Below are 20,452 nucleotides of genomic sequence, written 5' to 3' on the forward strand. Positions count from 1 at the left end.
CAAGTGTTCCAGCCCAGAATATCCTTTAAATGTCCAGGGAAAATCCATCATTTTATGTTTTAGGGTCATTTTACTCGGTCGATTATCGTCCAGAGCTCCTGCAGCTGAGAATCCGCTCCGTGTAAAAGTGACAGCGATCGGCCGAAGACCAGGCAAACGCAAGGTTATCGGGTGATCCCATCTTTTGTGCATGTTCTCCCTGTTTAAATGGGTTTGTGCAGCCGAGAAAGATGAGAAACTGACAGCACAAATTTGTATACAATGGTACCTTGGTTTAAAAGTAACTTGGATTGAGAGCGTTTTGCAAGAAGAGCTCACAGGTTTTCAAAATTGTGACTTGGTTTAAGAGCATTGCTTTGGTTTAAGAGCTCCCTGTACTGGGTGGGAGAGGGAGGGGCATGGTCTGCATAGCGGGGTCTACAGCCCTGTACTCTGACCCAGGAAGTCTTCTTGACCTTCCAAATCATGGCAGATCTACTTCAGGCTGGGGTTTACATCAGGGGACAGGACTGTGGAGGTAATCTCTCCATAGCTGTAACCCCTCTCTTCCCAGACAGAGAGTGCTGCATGTATATGCCCACATCTGCCCTGCTTATTCCTTCATGCTCCCTGCAGTCTCTGTCAGCCCCTGTGTTTCCCATCCTCTCCATTCCTGCTATAATGTGCCTGCATTTACACTCAGCTATACACACTGCTGCTATAATGTGCCTGCACTTACACTCAGCCATTCACACTGCTGTTTAGAAAAGTTTCTGTCTCTGTCCTCCTGCACGGCTCTGTGATTGTAACTTCCTGATTGGTCCATGCTGAACACCCCCCCCCCCCCTTCTCCATTGCTGTCATGTGACCACACAGACCTCTGACAGCAGCCCTGCTTCTCTATTCTAGCCTGTTGTACTACAATACTGCATTATGGGGATCTGCATCTCCATCCTGTATCTATAAACTGCTGCTGTGTTATCAGGGTTATGCAGTTACTATACATTATACACCACATGCTGATTGCTATACTGTACAGTAACTTATATATCACATATCCAGCTGCTGTGTTATCAGGGTTATACAGTTACTATACATTATACCCCACATGCTGATTGCTATACTGTACAGTAACTTATATATCACATATCCAGCTGCTGTGTTATCAGGGTTATGCAGTTACTATACATTATACACCACATGCTGATTGCTAAACTGTACAGTAACATATATCACATATCCAGCTGCTGTGTTATCAGGGTTATACAGTTACTATACATTATATACCACAAGCTGATACTATACTGTACAGTAACCTATATATCACATATCCAGCTGCTGTGTTATCAGGGTTATGCAGTTACTATACATTATACACCACATGCTGATTGCTATACTGTACAGTAACTTATATATCACATATCCAGCTGCTGTGTTATCAGGGTTATACAGTTACTATACATTATACACCACATGCTGCTATACTGTACAGTAACTTATATATCACATATCCAGCTGCTGTGTTATCAGGGTTATACAGTTGCTATACATTATACACCACATGCTGATTGCTATACTGTACAGTAACTTATATATCACATATCCAGCTGCTGTGTTATCAGGTTTATGCCCTTACTATACATTATACTCCACATGCTGATTGCTATACTGTACAGTAACCTATAATATCACATATTCTACTATTTCTGAATGTTTTTTTATTAGTTCTACATGTTATTCAGAATAAAAAATGATTTTTGGGGTGTGGAACCAATTGTCTGCATTTCAATGATTTCTTGTGGAAATTCTTGCCTTGGTTTAAGAGTGGATTTGGATTACAAGCACAGTCCCGGAACGAATTATGCTTGTAATCCAAGGCACCACTGTATAGGATATGTATGTATCCGTGCTGTCAGTTTCCAGATAACAAGTAGCAGTCTATGCTTACCAGCCATGCTGCCTGTTATCCAGCATTTTGTTCTCACGCTGCCTGCTGTAACTTCAGGCCACCGGCCACCTGAGACTAATACAAAGACTTGGAAAGCTTATTGTATGAAAAATCGCCACAACAATCGCCACAATCGAACAACTAATGAAAATTAGTTTGTGTGTCGCTGATTGCATCTTTTGAGCTGGCCATAAAATCATTGTTAATTGTATGTACACATCATTTGTTCGTTATTATGTTCGTAACGACTATCATCCGTGTATTATGGTAAAAGATTTCAGGTCATTTGCGATAGTTAATTTGAGAAAACGAAAAATCACTTAGTTTAATAGGACCCTTAGGGCCTTATTCCACGGGCCGATCAATAATGTAAACGAGCGTCGATCTGTTAGATGGGCACTCGTTTACTGGGCCTATTCCACGGCCCGATGATCGTTTAGCGAGGGCTGAAGGGACATCATTACCAATGTCCTTGCAGCCCTTGCAGCATACATTACCTAGCAGGGCTTCTCCTCCGCACCCAGTGATTGGCTGAGCGGTCTGACAGCTCAGTGAGGCGCCACCGAAGCTGCTGCTGCGCCGTGGGACTGGGATGAAGACGGAGCGGAGGAGAAGCCCTGCTAGGTAATGTATGCTGCTTAAATCGTCGGTCGTCCGCGGCGCACTGCTATTCCACACAGCGATGCGCGGTGGGTGACCGATGATTTTAGGTTTGGGCTTAAATAAACGATCAGCCGATAACACAATCATCGGCTGATCGTTTCCTCTATTCCACCGAGCGATAATCAGCCGAATCGAGCCGAATTGGTCCATTATCGCTCCATGGAATAGGCCCCTAAGATTGCTAAAAAAATTTTTAAAAAGTGGGAAAAGTTGGGTTATAGCTCAGTGGTGATATATTTTGATAGTGCTCCTGAGACTGGAAGAACTGGGTTATAGTTCAGTGATTATGTATTGTGATACTGCTCCTGGGTTGTTCTTAGCCTGCAGCTGGGTTATAGCTAATGCTGGGTTTACACGGAGCGATAATTCGCCCGATCGGACGATTAATAACTTCGAAGTAACGATTTTTCTTTTATAACGATCAGCGTTTAGACGGAATGATATATTGTACGGAAAATTCATTTTGCCATCTTTTTGTGATCGCTTAAGCCTCTCGCACATAGGTAAAATAGGTGAACGACTGTTTACACAGAACGATCTGCGAATTTTTTAGAAAGACGATTTAAGAACATGTTCAAAGATCAAAATGAACGATTTATTGCTCGTCGTTTGATCGTTTGTTGCGTTTACACGTACGATTATTGTTCAAATTAGATCGTTATCGTGCAAATTCGCACAATAATCTTTCCGTGTAAACGCAGCATTAGTAATGATACCATAGTAATGTTGGATCCCGGGATTCTGTGCACCCTGTGTAACATGGCACACTTTTTGAGCCTGAATATGTTGGTTTACCCAGGGCCGTCTTTCCCATTGGGCAGGGTAGGCGGCTGCCCGGGGGCCTATGACTCATGGGGGGCCCCAGTGGCAGTCGCCTACCCTGCAGAAAGGGAAAGACCAGGGGCGGGCTGGGCCGGGGGCATGTGCCCCCCGGGCCGGTCTTCCTCACCATTAAGTGGGCCGCGACCCGCGTCCGACCCTCTGCAGTGGTTGAGACTGAGAGAATAGCGCGGCTGCCGCGCTATTCCCTCAGTCTCTTCCGGGCCTCAGTGATCCCCCAGGTGCCACAGACGTGCCGCGCGCAGGCACGTCTGCAGGCACCTACATCAGGTCCCCAGCGGTGACGTCACTTCCCTGACGCGCCGCTGAGGACCTGAGAGCGAAGAGAGGAGCCGCCGTGCTGCAGCAGCAGGGAGAAGCTGCTGCCGACTGAAGATCCGGGCCGAGGAGAGGTGAGTTGTATTTTTTATTTTTTATTTTTTAAACCCCTTCACATGTGGCCACACGGGGAGGGACGGGGGGGGGGGGGGTTTAGATGCACAGGGGGACTATCTTACATGGGAGGATGCAGGGGGGGGGCTATTCTTTATGGGAGGATGCACAGGGGGGGCTATTCTATAAGGGGGGTGCACAGGGGGGCTATTCTATAAGGGGGGATGCACAGGGGGGGGCTATTCTATAAAGGGGGGATGCACAGGGGGGCTATTCTATAAGGGGGGATGCACAGGGGGGGCTATTCTATAAGGGGGGGATGCACATGGGGGGCTATTCTACATAGGGGGATGCACAGGGGGGACTATTCTATAAGGGGAGATATACAGGGGGGCTATTCTACATAGGGGGTGCATGGGGGGGGCTATTCTATAAGGGGAGTATTCTATATGGGGGGATGCACAGGGGGGGGCTATTTTATAAGGGGGATGCACAGGGGGGCTATTCTACATAAAGGGATGCACAGGGGGGCTATTCTATAAGGGGAGGATGCACAGGGGGGCTATTCTATAAGGGGGGATGCACAGGGGGGCTATTCTATATGGGGGGATGCACAGGGGGGCTATTCTATATGGGGAGATGCACAGGGGGGCTATTCTATATGGGGAGATGCACAGGGGGGCTATTCTATATGGGGAGATGCACAGGGGGGGCTATTCTATATGGGGGGATGCAGGGGGCTATTCTATATGGGGGATGCACGGGGGGCTACTCTATCTGGGGGGATGCACAGGGGGGCTATTCTATATGGGGGGGATGCACAGGGGGGCTATTCTATATGGGGAGATGCACAGGGGGGCTATTCTATATGGGGGGATGCAGGGGGCTATTCTATATGGGGGATGCATAGGGGCTATTCTATATGGGGGATGCAGGGGGGGCTATTCTATATGGGGGGATGGAGGGGGGCTATTCTATATGGGGGGATGCAGGGGGGTATTCTATATGAGGGTACGCAGGGGGGGCTATTCTATATGGGGGATGCATAGGGGGCTATTCTATATGGGGGATGCAGAGGGGGCTATTCTATATGGGAGGATCCAGTGGGGTATTCTATTTCTTTTTCCCCACATGGGGCTGCACAGCACAAGGTTAGGGGGGATGCGGGGACTTGATCTTGGGTGGGGGGGGCCCAGTCCACAGCTGTGCCCAGGCCCCAGGGGCCCATAGTTTTGTTAAGACGGCCCTGGGTTTACCCTCATTCATGTGGTTTGGAATAGTGTAGCAGGTGAAGGTATATGTGGTATCCCACCACAGGTGCTGTCTAGAGCACCTGAGTAAGTCATTCTTTTAGGTTAGCCAGTGGGAGATGTAGTACTTTGTTTTCCCCACCGTTGTTAGTATAGGGGAAGTATAGGGTTAACTGTTTTATATCACGTGTTTGTGTGCTGACCAGTCACCGGTGCTTGCTCCTTCTAACCAATCCTATCTTTCTTCTCTTGTACACATGTAACGGCCCAGTCCGGTATATATTGTCAGGTGTCTGGAGGTATATTGTTGCCATAGACTGTCTGTATTGAGGCCTATGTGTTTGTGTCTATACCTGGCCTCTCTTGTGGTAATGCATTAACCCCTTTAAGGACCACAGGCGTACATTTACACCCCCACTGCTTAGGCCTTAAAGGGGTTGTCCAGTGAAAATCTTTTTCTTTCAAATAAACTGGTGTCAGAAAGTTATATAGATTTGTAATTTACTTCTATTAAAAATATTAAGTCTTCCCATACTTATCAGCTGCTGTATGTCCTACAGGAAATGTTTTATTTTCAGTCTGACACAGTGCTCTCTGCTGACATCTCTGGCCGAGACAGGAACTGTCCAGAGCAGGAGAGGTTTTCTATGGGGACTCCGATACAAAGTTTCTGTCTCGGCCAGAGATGTTAGCAGAGAGCACTGTGTCAGACTAAAAATAAAACAACATTTCCTGCAGGACATATAGCAACTGATAAGTACTTGAAAACTTAAGATTTTTTAATAGAAGTAAATTGCAAATCTATATAACTTTCTGACACAAGTTGATTTGAACGAAAAAGATTTTCGCTGGACAACCACTTTAAGGCAGGAGCTCGCTCCATAGCGGGTGAGGACCGGCTGCTATCTGCAGCCAAGCCCTCCCTTTCAATGGCAGGCGATCACAATCTCGTGGCCGCCCACCATTAACCCCTTAAACACGCGTTTAAGTGTGAGTGACAGGAGCATCTCCTGTCACTTACCGATCGGGACCCACACAGCGTTTATGCATGGGTCCCGATCACACTGCCTGACTGACGGAGGTCTAATCCTTACCTCTGTGCAGTCGGATCTTCTTATAGAGTCTGCCACATGCCACAGGCAGGCTCTATCAGCAGATTGCAGATTACACTGATCCCTGCTATGCTATGGATTAGCAGAGATCAGTGTAAGTAACCTAATGTATGTATGTAATAGTCATCAAAGGGGACTTAAAAAATGTAAATCAATAAAAGTTTTAAAAAATGTCCTAAAGCCCCTCCCAATAAAAGTGAAAATTACCCCCCTTCCCATTTTATACATAAAACACATAAAAATAATAAAGGAAAATTAACAGATAATATACCATACCGTGTCTGATCTATTAAAATAAAACAATATTATTTCTGCACAGTGAATGGCGTGAACAAAAAACGGTAAAAAAACGCAGGGATTACTTTTTTTAAAATGACATTTTATGCATAAAAAAATTAATAAAAAGTGATTAATACGTCTGATCTAAAAAAATGTTACTGATAAAAACAAAAGGTCATGGCACAAAAAATTACACACCATATGACCCTGTAGGTGAAAAAATAAAGCGCTATAAGAGTCACTATAGGGCCATTTTAAATATACCTACTGCTAATAAAAATAGTAAAACGTTTAAACCTAGAAAATATGCATATCACTGTGTTCAGACTGACCTATAGAATAAAGAAAAGATGCCAGTTTTACCATTAAGTGCATTACGTAAACATGGGACCCCCCAAAATTTGCGGAATCGCATTTTTTTACCCAAATTCACTCCATACTCACAGGAGGTTTTAGATTTACCCCTGTAGGAGTAGTTTGTTTTGGTGGAGGAAGTAAGGGAGTCTCTAACTAGTTTTCAGAGTGAAAGGACACAAACAGACCTAGTTCTTGCAGAAGTTAAACTAGGGCCTGGCTTTAGCCAGGACCCCTGACAGGGACCAGATGCACAACAGAAGACTTTCTTTTATGCAAGCAACTAAGTTCACTACGCAGTGCTAAGTTCACGTTAGGGGAGAGAAGCCACCTAGGATAACCCTCGCTCATGCCAGAAATTCTTCTAAAACGTGCAGGGCAATCTCCTAAAACAAGAGGAACTAACCCCAGTAGGACAAAGCTACCAAGGAAAAGGTCTACGTATCCTACTGCACAGCGCAGGACGACTGGGAAGTCTCTCCAACCCGCTACACCCAGATGACCGACGACTGGGGCTCATATTACCCACCTAGGACAGGTATCGCACAACTAGGGGGCATAGGCAGTTCAGAGCCACAACTAGGCCATGAGTACGAGTATCACTTATCTCTTTTTTCTACAACTTGTTGCAGCAGAGCACATATTCTACATTGGGCAGCTTGTAGAGTGGATACTTGCCTTATGAATCAAGTCAATAAAACGTCTGCTAAATTATAGCCTCTCATGATGGTTCAGTCTACTCCACCTTCCTATTTTTAATAGCCATTAATTTTGTATATGTTATTGGTGGTTTCTTCCCCCTCCATAGTGTCAAACTCAGGCTCTCCAGCTGTTAAAAAACTACAAAACTTCAAATCATGCCTATACAGCCAAAGCTTTAGCTGTCATGGAAGGGTCTGCTTCTATTTTAATCAGAATAGTTATATTCGCTACAAATTGCTCATTCTTTCAGATTTGCCTTTAGATTTTATTAGGTCTGGTAATTCACACTTGGTTTGCTTTAAAGGGGTTCTTTGACTTAAATAAATAATAAAAAAAAAAAGATAGCCTGCAAAGGGTTTAAAATAATAAAATACACTATACTCACCATACTCCATCAGCACCGTCTGCCCAAGGGTCCTACTGTTTACCCACCTTCCTGACATTCCAGATGACTTCATGAACACATAGCTGCCAATAACAGAGGCTGTAGGGGGTTCAGAATGTGGTAAGCAGAGCAGGGAGAGCACATCATCACGGAAAGTCACCAGTGCAGGTAAGTATGCTGTATTTTTTTTCAAATTAGGGCTGAATACCCTTAGTGGTGCCATGATGTGTCAGTCCATATATATCACATAGTGAAAAACCGTGGCGTCTCTTTCCTCACAAGAAAGGGGCATAAGGGATAGGGGAAGAGTTCACGGCAGAGCCCGGAACAGGAACTTGAACTTTGTTGAAGAGCGGAACTGGGGACACACTGGTAACTGGTCAACAAGGCCTCAACACAGGCGCAGCAGAGCGTCCAACTTTCTTTACTCACAGCAGAGCATCCTTGGTTCAGTTGATGGTAGCTTATTCCATCTTGGCTAGCTGCCAAGTAGCTCCGGCCTTCCTCCAGGGCCAAACAGACAGCATAGGCCGTGGTCCCTAATTTTTCACTGCGCTATTAAATGTTTGTATTATTATATTGTAGCTATGAAAGATAATAAGCTCCATTTTTTTTTTAAAGTTACAATTTAGTCATTTTTTGTTTCCAGTATTGAGGATCAGCACAAGGCAGTCTTTTATATGTTGTTTCCAGTATTATCTTATTGTGAGGTTATTTACATTTAGGTTGGGTTACCCATAGTATTGTGGTCAGTGTTTGTTCAGTGGTTTAAGCAAAATCCAGGTGTAAGGCTCAAAACATGGAAAAAAATGTGCTGATCTTTCTGTTATAGTTTTCTCTGTGTGGGTTTCACTTCTGGTTTTATAATATATGTGAACCAAGCCACATTCACACGTCCGTGATATACGTTTGCTCCAAAAAATGATCGCTACTGAATTAACACGGCTGTGTTAGTACAGTAGTATGGCCCTTTAAAGAGAATCTGTCAGGACCTGGGCCCTAACTGAGGTGCTGACAGTCTCCTTGTGAGCATGTTATCTTTTGCTAATTTGTCTGTGGAGTGGATTATACACAATCTCAGGTCTCCTACTGTAATGAAGAGTCAAAGAGGAGTTGTGGCTCAGCATTTGTGCCGCACTCTGGCACACCTAACTACTCCATCCTCCTCCCTCTTCTTAATGAATAATCTCTGCTGCCCAGCCTACTGCTCGCTCAAACACTGTCGGCCAGTGTCTCCGATTGCAGATAAGTCAATGATGAGAAAAGAAAAAAAATAGTTATATATCATTTCCATCAAGGGGAATCAAACCAAGGGAAAAAAAACAGTTGTTGGTCTCTACACAGGTGATTTACCCCTAGACCACAGCTCCAGCACATTTGAGCTGAGCTAAGAGATTCAACTGTGTTTCTTTCAGACAAAACCTGCCTACAGAGAATTGATCAGCAATTAGAGACACTGACTAAGGGTAATATTACACGGGCCGATGAAGGCCTGATAATAAATCTAAACGAGCGCCGATCTGCCAGAAAGGCTCTCGTTTACTGGGCCTATTTCACGACCCGATAATCGTTTAACAAGGGCTGCAGGGACATTGTTACCGATGTCCTTTCAGTCCTTGTTTAAACTTTATACATTACCTGTCCAGGCTGCAGGGCTCCTCTTGTTCTGTGCTTCTCTCCGGGTCCCGCACGCTCCAGCTTCAGAGTGCCTGTCTCAGCTGACAGGCTGCTCAGCCAATCACTGTCCGTGGCGGTCCCAGTAAGTGTTTGAGTGGCCTGTCAGCTGAGACAGGCCTCTCTGAAGCTTGAGCCTGAGATTTTAGTAGGAGCCTGAGATTTTTCATAATACACTCCACAGAAAAATTACTGAAAGGCACCATGTTCACTATGGCACTGCCAGCTACAGCACACTGTCAGCACCTCAGGTAGGGCCCTGGGTGCTGACAGATTCCCTTTAACTGGAGCTCACTGTAATAAATTATGATGCAGGAAGTTCCATAAGAGTTGGACAGTTCAATCTGTCATATACACTTGTGTGAATGAGGCCTTGAGGTCCTTTTACACATACAGATATTTGTAAATATCCAGATTATTGAAGCCAAAGCCAGGAATGAATTTGAAAAGAGGAGAAATCTCAGTCTTTCCTTTATGACCTGTTCCCTGTTTATAGTCTGTTCCTGGCTTCAAAGATCTGTCAGATAAATATGTCTGTGTAGAAGGAGACTCAAGTTTTTCAGTGTTGCAAATATACAGTGGGGAAAAAAGTATTTAGTCAGTCACCAATAGTGCAAGTTCTCCCACTTAAAAAGATGAGAGGCGTCTGTAATTGACACCATATGTAGACCTCAACTATGAGAGACAAAATGAGAAAACAAATCCCGAAAATCACATTGTCTGATTTTGTAAGAATTTATTTGCAAATTATGGTGGAAAATAAGTATTTGGTCAGTAACAAAATGTCATCTCAATACTTTGTTATATATCCTTTGTTGGCAATGACAGAGGTCAAACGTTTTCTGTAAGTTTTCACAAGGTTGGCACACACTGTTGTTGGTATGTTGGCCCATTCCTCCATGCAGATCTCCTCTAGAGCAGTGATGTTTTGGGGCTGTCGCTTGGCAACACGGACTTTCATCTCCCTCCAAAGGTTTTCTATAGGGTTGAGATCTGGAGACTGGCTAGGCCACTCCAGGACCTCGAAATTCTTCTTACAAAGCCACTCTTTCGTTGCCCTGGCGGTGTGCTTTGGATCATTGTCATGTTGAAAGACCCAGCCACGTTTCATCTTCAATGCCCTTGCTGATGGAAGGAGGTTTGCACTCAAAATCTCACGATACATGGCCCCATTCATTCTTTTATGTACCCGGATCAGTCGTCCTGGCCCCTTTGCAGAGAAACAGCCCCAAAGCATGATGTTTCCACCCCCATGCTTTACAGTAGGTATGGTGTTTGATGGATGCCACTCAGTTTTCTTTTTCCTCCAAACACGACAAGTTGTGTTTCTACCAAACAGTTCCACTTTGGTTTCATCAGACCATAGGACATTCTCCCAATACTCTTCTGGATCATCCAAATGCTCTCTAGCAAATTTCAGACGGGCCCGGACATGTACTGGCTTAAGCAGTGGGACACGCCTGGCACTGCAGGATCTGAGTCCCTGGCGGCGTAGTGTGTTACTGATGGTAGGCTTTGTTACATTGGTCCCAGCTCTCTGCAGTTTATTTAGTAGGTCCCCCCGCGTGGTTCTGGGATTTTTGCTCACCGGTCTTGTGACCTTTTTGACCCCACTGGGTGAGATTTTGCGTGGAGCCCCAGATCGAGGGAGATATCAGTGGTCTTGTATGTCTATTTTATAATTATTGCTCCCACAGTTGATTTCTTCACTCTAAGCTGGTTGCCTATTGCAGATTCAGTCTTCCCAGCCTGGTGCAGGGCTACAATTTTGTTTCTGGTGTCCTTTGACAGCTCTTTGGTCTTCACCATAGTGGAGTTTGGAGTCTGACTGTTTGAGGGTGTGCACAGGTGTCTTTTTATACTGATAACAAGTTTAAACAGGTGCCATTACTACAGGTAATGAGTGGAGGAAAGAGGAGACTCTTAAGGAAGAAGTTACAGGTCTGTGAGAGCCAGAAATCTTGATTGTTTGTAGGTGACCAAATACTTATTTTCCACCATAATTTGCAAATAAATTCTTACAAAATCAGACAATGTGATTTTCGGGATTTGTTTTCTCATTTTGTCTCTCATAGTTGAGGTCTACCTATGATGTAAATTACAGACGCCTCTCATCTTTTTAAGAAACTTGCACTATTGGTGACTGACTAAATCCTTTTTTCCCCCACTGTAGCTGTAGCTATAGATTGTACGGTTAAGCTGGACATGCATTAGAAATGATTACGTACATTGTAGAAGTTTCCCATTCCCATTGACATTAAGGCTGCGTTCACACTACGTATATTTCAGTCAGTATTGCAACCAAAACCAGGAGTGGATTAAAAACACAGAAAGGATCTGTTCACGAAATGTTGAAATTGAGTGGATGACCGCCATATAACAGTAAATAACGGCCATTATTTCAATATAACAGCCGTTGTTCTAAAATAACAGCAAATATTTGCCATTAAATGACGGCCATCCACTCAATTTCACCATTGTGTGAACAGATCCTTTCTGTGTTTTTAATCCATTCCTGGTTTTGGTTGCAATACTGACTGAAATATAGTGACTGAAATATACATATAGTGACTGAAATATACGTAGTGTGAACGCAGCCTAAGGCTGGGTTAACACTATGTATATTTGAGGCTGTATTTGGTCCTCATAGCAACCAAAACCAGGAGTGGATTAAAAACACAGAAAGGCTCTGTCCACACAATGGTGAAATTGAGTGGATGGCCGCCATATAACGGTAAATAACGTCCATTATTTCAATATAACAGCCGTTGTTTTAAAATAACAGCAAATATTTGCCATTAAATGACGGCCATTCACTCAATTACAACATTATGTGAACAGAGCCTTTCTGTGTTTTCAATCCACTCCTTGTTTTGGTTGTTATGCAGCCTCAAACATACAGCCTCAAATATACGTAGTGTGAACATAGCCTAAAGGTACGTGCCTACACAGTATAACACCAGCACCTCAGCTTCACTGGTGTCCCCATTGAAAAGCACGGTGTCTTGAATAGTGATGTTCGGTTCGGATCCTGAAAACTAACATAAAAAAAATCATTGTTATCTGTTTGTGGTCGCCGAACATTCACGAACAAAAGAAGCGTAGGTTTCAGTCTACGCACATGCGTAGAGATTATCAGGTTCAGGGTAGCTTCACACATACCGACTCGCAGCGTTAATAACGCTGCGAGTCGGCTAGGTCCTGGCAGATCACTTTCACTACATACACACAGCGGTCTGAACGACCACTGCGTGTATGTAATTCTGCCGGCCGCTTAACCCCTTCAGCTGCCGCCCGGCTCCCGCTGCTCTCCCCCTGCGCTCCCCCTCTGTATACATTATATGTCCTGGCTGCACGGGGTCTCGGCGTACTGCTCTCCCGCCCGGCCAATCAGTGGCTGCGGCAGGGCAACACACTGATTGGCCGGGCGGGAGAGCAGTACGCCGGGACCCCATGCAGCGAGGAGAGGTAATGTATACAGAGCAGGAGCCGGGCAGCAGCTGAAGGGGTTAAGCAGCCGGCAGAATTACATACACACAGCGGTCGTTCAGTGAGTCGGTACGTGTGAGTCGGTACGTGTGAAGCTACCCTCAAAGCGGAAATTACGCCATTACGTACATTTCAGTCTAGATTTACGCACATGCATACAGATTATCATGTGCAAAGGGTTAATTGCACAGTTGCATACATCGGGAAATAAACGCTCACATGTTCGAAATTGATCGATATAACCCTTCCGATCAGCGAACACGAACAATTAGCTTCATGTTTGTACGAACATATAAACATTTACGAACATGTTCGCTCATCACTAGTCTTGAATTATCCCATTGAGACATCAGGAACAACTGTAGTATCAGATTCCCTCTGGCATATTACTACTAGAGATGAGCAAGTACTGCTTGATCGATTAGTACACTATTCGAAATACTCGAAGTATTCGATCAAAAATGCAGTAATAATTCGATTCCTCTCCCACCTTCCCTGGCGGCTTTTTTTTTAACCAATAACTATGCAGGAGGTGTGGTAAAGGCACTAGGAGCTCACAGGCAGTGAAAAAATCACCTACATTCATTGGCTGGCTAAACCATGTGACCTTCAGAGTACAAGAATAGTAAATTTCAGATTCATTTTCAGATGCTACTTGGAGCTAGACAGAGAGACGGTGTATAGCTGGGGCAGCTAGGTTATAGGTGATTTTAGGCAGGAGGGACCCCCCAAAGCCCTTGTTAGGGCTAAAATTATAGATAGCAGAGAATGATCACACATATATACAGCTATTAAACCTGCTAGCAGCACATCAGTGTGTTCAGATAGGCAGACACCTGGAGTGCACTGTGAGGAATAGGCTGCAGTGTATCTACTTGGTGAAAACTTCAGTTATAGGGTATACGGCTGTATACTGAGAGTGTGCCAAAAAATAAAATAATTTGGTACTACTGTTTTGCGTTCTGTGCGTAACATTAACTATTGGAACACCTGTTGTCTTAAGGGATTTCTAAAAAAAAAAAAAAAATAATATATATTGGTTATACGGCTGTATACTGAGGGTGTGCCAAAAAAATTGATTGAAGGAATTTCTCAAAAATCATATATCGGGTATACAGCTGTATAATAATATAAATTAATTATATAAAATAATTATTATTATTTTAATGCTTACAGGCTGTCGCATATCCAAATGAGCAGCCATTGGATTGACCCAGAGTGTTCTTCTCCACCAGTGGAGAGCAGCAAAACATGAAGTGCCATGTCTGCTGAAGCGCCTTTCCTCCTCCTACTTCTCCACCACCATATAAATGGGCCATTTTAAAAAAATCTTTAAAGGCAGGACGACAACAGACACATATTTTAGAGGGCTTATCTCAAGGGCCATCCATAGAATTTTTTCTAGTGCTCACCTCATGGGCCTCAAGATAATTTTTTTCAAGGGCTCACCTGTAGGGCCTAAAAATCAATATGTGTAGGGCTCAGCTCAAGGGCCTAAAAATAATGTTTGTTGGGCTCATCACATGGGCCTAAAAATTTATGTTTATTGGGCTCAGCTCAAGGGCCTAAAAAGTAATGTTTGTTGGGCTCACCTTAACGTCATTAAACTAAATTTTTGGAGGGTTCACCCCAACGGCATCCAAATACATTTTTAGAGGGCTCAAGCATCAAAATCAATTTTTGGAAGGTCTCAACTCTAACTTGTCTAACTCCATTTTTGGAAGACTCACCTCAAGTGCATCAAAATAATTTTTTAAAGGGCTCACGTCAATGGCCTCAAATGCAAGTTTTGGAGGGCTCAACTCAAGGGCCTAAACTCTATTTTGGAGGGCTCAACTTTTTGTCAATGCTCATCCAAATTGGTATTGATAATTTTGGTGCCTTCTGGCTTCCCTACCTCCAATAAGTAGCTTTTTATACACAACTGCATCAGGGTGTGGGGCAAAAACTTGGCATTTCAATTTTGCTATTTTAGGAGGATCCTTGTGTTGTCCATATCATTTCATTTTATTTTTGGATACAAACTTCTTGGGGCTGTGCTCTGCCTTTCTTTCATTTTGTAGTTGTTTCAAAGGCAGAAGGCGGCAGATTGGTAGAGGCCACACTATCGGCTGTTTTTTAATCTTCAATTTCAAATTAACTCAAATTCAATTCAATTTTTCAGTTAATTTTTTTTATTATTATTAAATCGAATCGAATGGGAATGTTGGAGGGTTCACCTTAAGGGCCACTAAATCAATTTTTGGAGGACTCTCGTTTTTTTTTTTTTTTTTGTCTGCTACTCTGAGTTGGGAGTACTAATTTTCTTTCATTATGCCTTTAAGTGGAAGAAGTCACTGTTTAGCAGGATCAAACCAGGTGGTTTGTCCATCAAATTCAATTTAAATTTGCCTTCTCTTAGATACTTTTTAAAGGATTTGAAGTGTGAACATTCAAATTCCAGGGTCTTTTAGGAAGACTGTATTGTAATCAGTTCTTCTGTAACTCCCAGGATTTTTGGAGTGTTTACCTCACTCAAGGGCCTCAATTACAATTTTTTACAAAGTTTCCATGAGAACCACACCCCTTTATGTGTAAAACATGTCTGACCACATCACACAAACAAACACACAATGACAGCGGAGGGTGCTGTTTGATCTCACCCATGCCATCTGTAGTTCTCATAGGCAACGCACATGAAAAATATTCTATTCCTTAAATTTTGGCTTTCTGTCCATGCTAATGTAGAGGAAAGAAGGTTTCATGGTGTTTTTGCCACTTTACATAGAGGTTATATTGTGTTTGGAGTGTATTGTTGAAAGGCTGTGATAGTGACGTAATGCTGCGACATTGGCGTGTTAGACGCACCCAGGCATGCTTCCCCTGCTGTCCTAGTTGCATTCCAGATGTGTTGGCATCATTTTCTGAGGTGGACCTAAATTTGACCACTTGGAGATCACCAAGTCACAAGCTATTTTTTCCCATAGACTTTAATGGGATTCGATATTCGATAAAATAGTCAAGAATCGCGGTCTACTCAAATTGAATTTCAAATATTTCACTACTTAAATGACACTTATACTTTTCCCCCTAGACGACCCTGTACATGCCAGTATGCAAGGGCCGCCTGTCATCAGAAGACCCTGGGTGTATCGGTATGTCCATGGCTTTTCACATCCCCATTCAGTCAAAAATTGTGTTTTTCTAAAGATGGCAGCTATTTCTTAAGGAGGAATCGCTCCCCACGTCCCCCCGCCTCCATGATGGTTGTGATTGGCTGGTCAGTCAGACCAATCTGACTGACCAATCACGGGCGAAGTGGGCAATCTAAAATATCGATCTCTCCCTGCTTGCCTCAATCCTTTCAGAATCGGTGAGCAGAGAGGGTCTACGTCTGTGTCCGCCACCCCCTGTGACTGTCCTGCGCTGTCCCATGCTGCCCCCGGGATGCCCAGTGCTGCCCATACAGCCACTGTCATTGGTGGCATAGTGTGTGCAGGGACATTCTGCTAGCATCACCCTCTGTGCTGCTAGCAATTCCCCTGCATCTGTGTCCCCTGCCTTGTTCCCCTTCTGCCCATCTCTCTCCCACCTCACCTGCCTACCCTCCTCCCCCTTCTGTGCCAGCCTCTCCAGTGGTGGCACAGTGTCAGGGAGACACTAGCAGTCCCTCTGTGCCATCCTTACCTTTACCATCCTCCCCCTGTGCCCTCCTCCCACTACTTTTTTATGCCTCTCCTCGTTGGTGGCATAGTGCAGGGTGATCAAGCCAGCAGTGCCCTGTGTGCTGTCTGGCTGATCCCCTGTGAGGTCTGCCCCTCTGCAGCTGCAGTAGCTGCTGTTCCTGTCTCCCACCCTTGTGCCGATCAATGAGTAATCACTGATCAGCTACACAGGTGGGCACAGGTTTTTTTTTTCTTCTTTTTTTTGTGTGCCCCCCGATGTGCCCTAGGTCGCTTAGTGCTTATTATAGGGTGCATACGGCCAGAAAAAGTTTGCTGTCCGGCTTGTCAGCTCAGGCGCTGCTGCTGCCGGGACCGGGAAGCTGTGGAGCACAGGAGAGAAGACCAGGAGCGGGGAGAGGTAGGGTATCAGGTGTTTGGGCAAGGGTTGCCTGTAGATCGCTAATGATGTCTGTGCAGCCCTTACTGCCCATACATCGCTAACAATGTCCATGCAGCCCTTACTGCCCAATTATCAGGCCATCTGATAGGTCCAGTAAATGAGCCGCGGATCGGTGCTTGTTTACTAAAATTATTGGCCTGTGTAATAGGACTCTTAGGGCTGCATCCAACTTCTTCAGCCACCGGTAATGAAATGCTGCATACTCGGGTTTGCTTATCTTTAGTCTACAACCTTTAAATCTAAATTGGCTTTTGGAGGTCAGCTTCTAGCATGGTTCTAAAAACTCTTCCTCCAGTCAGCAGCCTCCCTTTTTTATTTTATAAATCTTGTTTTTCTATATTTATTGACATACTTATAGACCTTGTATCACACACATATGGATGAGATAGAATGACGTCTTTTTATCGTCCATATTTCTTTCCCCCCATGAAGTATACATTCATTACCCGCTGATAACAGGGACAGGAATTCAACACATAATCCATTGTAGTTAATTTCACATCAGACTCTAGTTAGCGTACATGGTAAGGAGCGCCCGCATCATTAGTCAGAATTAGAAGCAGATAAGAAAGCATGATATACATTAATGGAAAGGTAAGACTTGGCTTATATGATCAATAAACTCATTTATGCATCAGCGCATTCTGCACAGCGGGACATCGATCTAAAAATGTCAAACTGGACACGAGAGGAAATTTCCTCTAGACGACTCTGGATAAAGTGTTTTACATGCTTAGCAAATTGGAGGGATTTTCTAACCCCTTTAATGGTGGTAAAGTTCATCTACAGCAGGGATGGGGAAACTTCGGCCTTCCAGCTGTTCCAAACTACAATTCTTATCATGCCTGGACAGCCAATCAATCTATTAAAGAAGAAGTCCAGCAAGGTGCAAAAAAATTATAAAAAAGAAAGTTATATTCACCTGTCCCGGTGCCCGCGAGTCCCACTCTTGGACCTCAGCCATCAGTCTTCTCTTTATCAGTCTACTTTATTAGCGGGCACAGCGATTGGACTGTACCCGCTAATAGCCGCGGTCCCGGGCTACGAGCAACACCCGGGACCGCGGCGGTTCAGAGCGCGGCCACGCTCGGAACACATGGAGGCGGCCTTGGATGTACGGGTACGTCCAGGGTCCCCTAAGGGTTAAATCATATCATTCTATTTCACATATTTTATTAAATTTTCCAATAAAATCATAACATTCTAATGGAACGAAGGGTCTATCTTAAAAGAAAGACTATACGTTATATATATCCAACAATACTCTTAGATATTGGTTTAGTGAAATTACTTTGGTTGGCCCAGTCTGTTGGCCTTACTGTTATGCTATGTACTTACTAGTGTATGCATCATGTGGTTTTATATTGGTGTTATTAATAAATAGAGATCTGATTTAAAAAAAAAAATTAGAGACCCCAAGCGTGCGGTATTTGATTACTGGTGGCTGAAGTTGTTGGATGAAGTTTTGGCTTCTTATCACAGAAACGTTGGTGGTTTTCCCACAGACTTCTGTATCTCGTGATGTTACAGCCATACTCAAAAATCCCCGCTCAACCAATCAGTGAGTGAGCTGTAGTCACTGACTGGCTGAGCGGGTAGCTCCGCAATGATTCAGGTGCACGAACTCTGACAGAGAGCTGATAAATCTAGACCTATGTCTGACCTGTATATCTATGGCTGACCCCTCTATACTACAGGTATCTGGCATTGTTAGCAGTGTTTCTGTGTGTATGGTGAATATTTAGTTAGAAACATAGAAGACTGTCAGCAGGAAAAGACCACCTGCTCCATCTAGTCTAGTTGTGAGTAGTTCAGGACATGGAGGCTGGAGACTGGCTGCATCCACTGCACACACAGGAGAAGCTGCTTTATATCTTTCCTTATTCCCTCAGAAGTCGCCCCAGGATCATGTAGGACATTAGGGAGAAGCTGCTGAGCCAGTCTGATAAATAACTCCCCTGGTATATGACCGGCCATATATGAAAGAGCAGGAGTCGGACCCTGATAAAATTCAGGAGTTGGACCTGCGGCTTACCAACTTCGCAGTCCTGTACTGACATGGTTGCCAGGGACGACTCATTTGTAAAGCGTTGTATGGCAATGCTTGATCAGAGCAGGATTTACTGAACTACTTGGTTTAGATTGTCCTGACGAACAATGCAGCTAGGGGGACTAAAGCAATGTTTAAAAAAAAAAAAATAATAATAATATATAAATATATCTTCCTTTACTAAGTTACCTAAATAAAACGCAACAAATTTTTTTTTGAGTTTTTCTTCTTAAATATTTAGTTACATCATTTGCAATAAATAACCACAACCTGCAAACCCATCAAACCGTCAGGTATCGGCTATAATGGTGTAATAAAAGGCAGTGAAGACAATGCAAAGTTAAGACAGTCGCTTGACTCTAGCACATAAATATGCATCCTGCATTTATTTCCACAAAAGTATGACAAGATAAAAAAAAATCAAGTGAAAATGAACATTTCCATGTAGAATGGGCTATTAACAGGCACGAGTGCACTACATAACACAATGTTGTACCAGTTTACCAACAGTATCGGAGTTTAACATCCAACCACATCACTAAGATGGTTCCTTAAAGCAAATAGAAGACTTCCATCAATGAAATCGAGGGAACCCCTTTTCCCATGGTCAGGCGTCGCAGCATTGTTACGCACAATACCGTACCTCGCAAATGCTGCGGCTGATGCAACAAGGCACTTCGGGAGTTACTACATATCAATACAGCATGGGAGCAAAGGTCCAGAGTGCCTCATTGGGATAAGCACAGGATAATACTGCATGGCCTTGGTATGTACTGATTAAGTATACAAAATGGATTTGGTGGTTGTTGCATATATTACATAGAGGCCAGAGAAAGCGTCATTCTACATGAGATGTGGGACCTTTGCCGCGGCTTAAAGCCTAGATTCACCTTTAGTAAATGTACACTAATATATTAAAGGGGTGTTCCAGGTTAACACACTTATCCCCTATGTACAGGATAGAGTAAGTGTCAGATTGCAGGGGACCCCTGTGATCTCAAGAACGGGTAGTAGAGTCTTGTTTAGAACAGAGGGGTGAGGAGCAAGGAGATTTCTATTACTAAAATCTGACCATCATCATATTAATCAGTGACCCCAAGCTTCTGAGTGAATGACTGCCAATCCTGTACACTGGGCTCTCATTTACAGAGACTATTACACAGCAGCCAGGGCGCATGAACAATCGCTGGATTGTTTGTGCAGCCAATGATGATAGGTCAAAATTGCCTGATCAGCTCATATACAAGCATT

At 43.9% G+C, this 20,452-nt stretch overlaps 1 long non-coding RNA gene across 1 annotated transcript in view; it reads left to right on the forward strand.

Moving 5' to 3' along the window:
* The first annotated feature begins 7,263 nt into the window (after positions 1-7,263).
* LOC138767925 (uncharacterized) overlaps positions 7,264-20,452 on the forward strand; it is a 51,624-nt gene continuing 38,435 nt past the window's right edge. Inside the window, exon 1 of the long non-coding RNA XR_011358880.1 lies at positions 7,264-7,335. This is a non-coding gene — a long non-coding RNA (uncharacterized lncRNA). The remainder of the gene's footprint in view (positions 7,336-20,452) is intronic.

This window comes from Dendropsophus ebraccatus, chromosome 11, assembly GCF_027789765.1.
Source record: "Dendropsophus ebraccatus isolate aDenEbr1 chromosome 11, aDenEbr1.pat, whole genome shotgun sequence".
NCBI classification, from domain to species: Eukaryota; Metazoa; Chordata; class Amphibia; order Anura; family Hylidae; genus Dendropsophus; species Dendropsophus ebraccatus.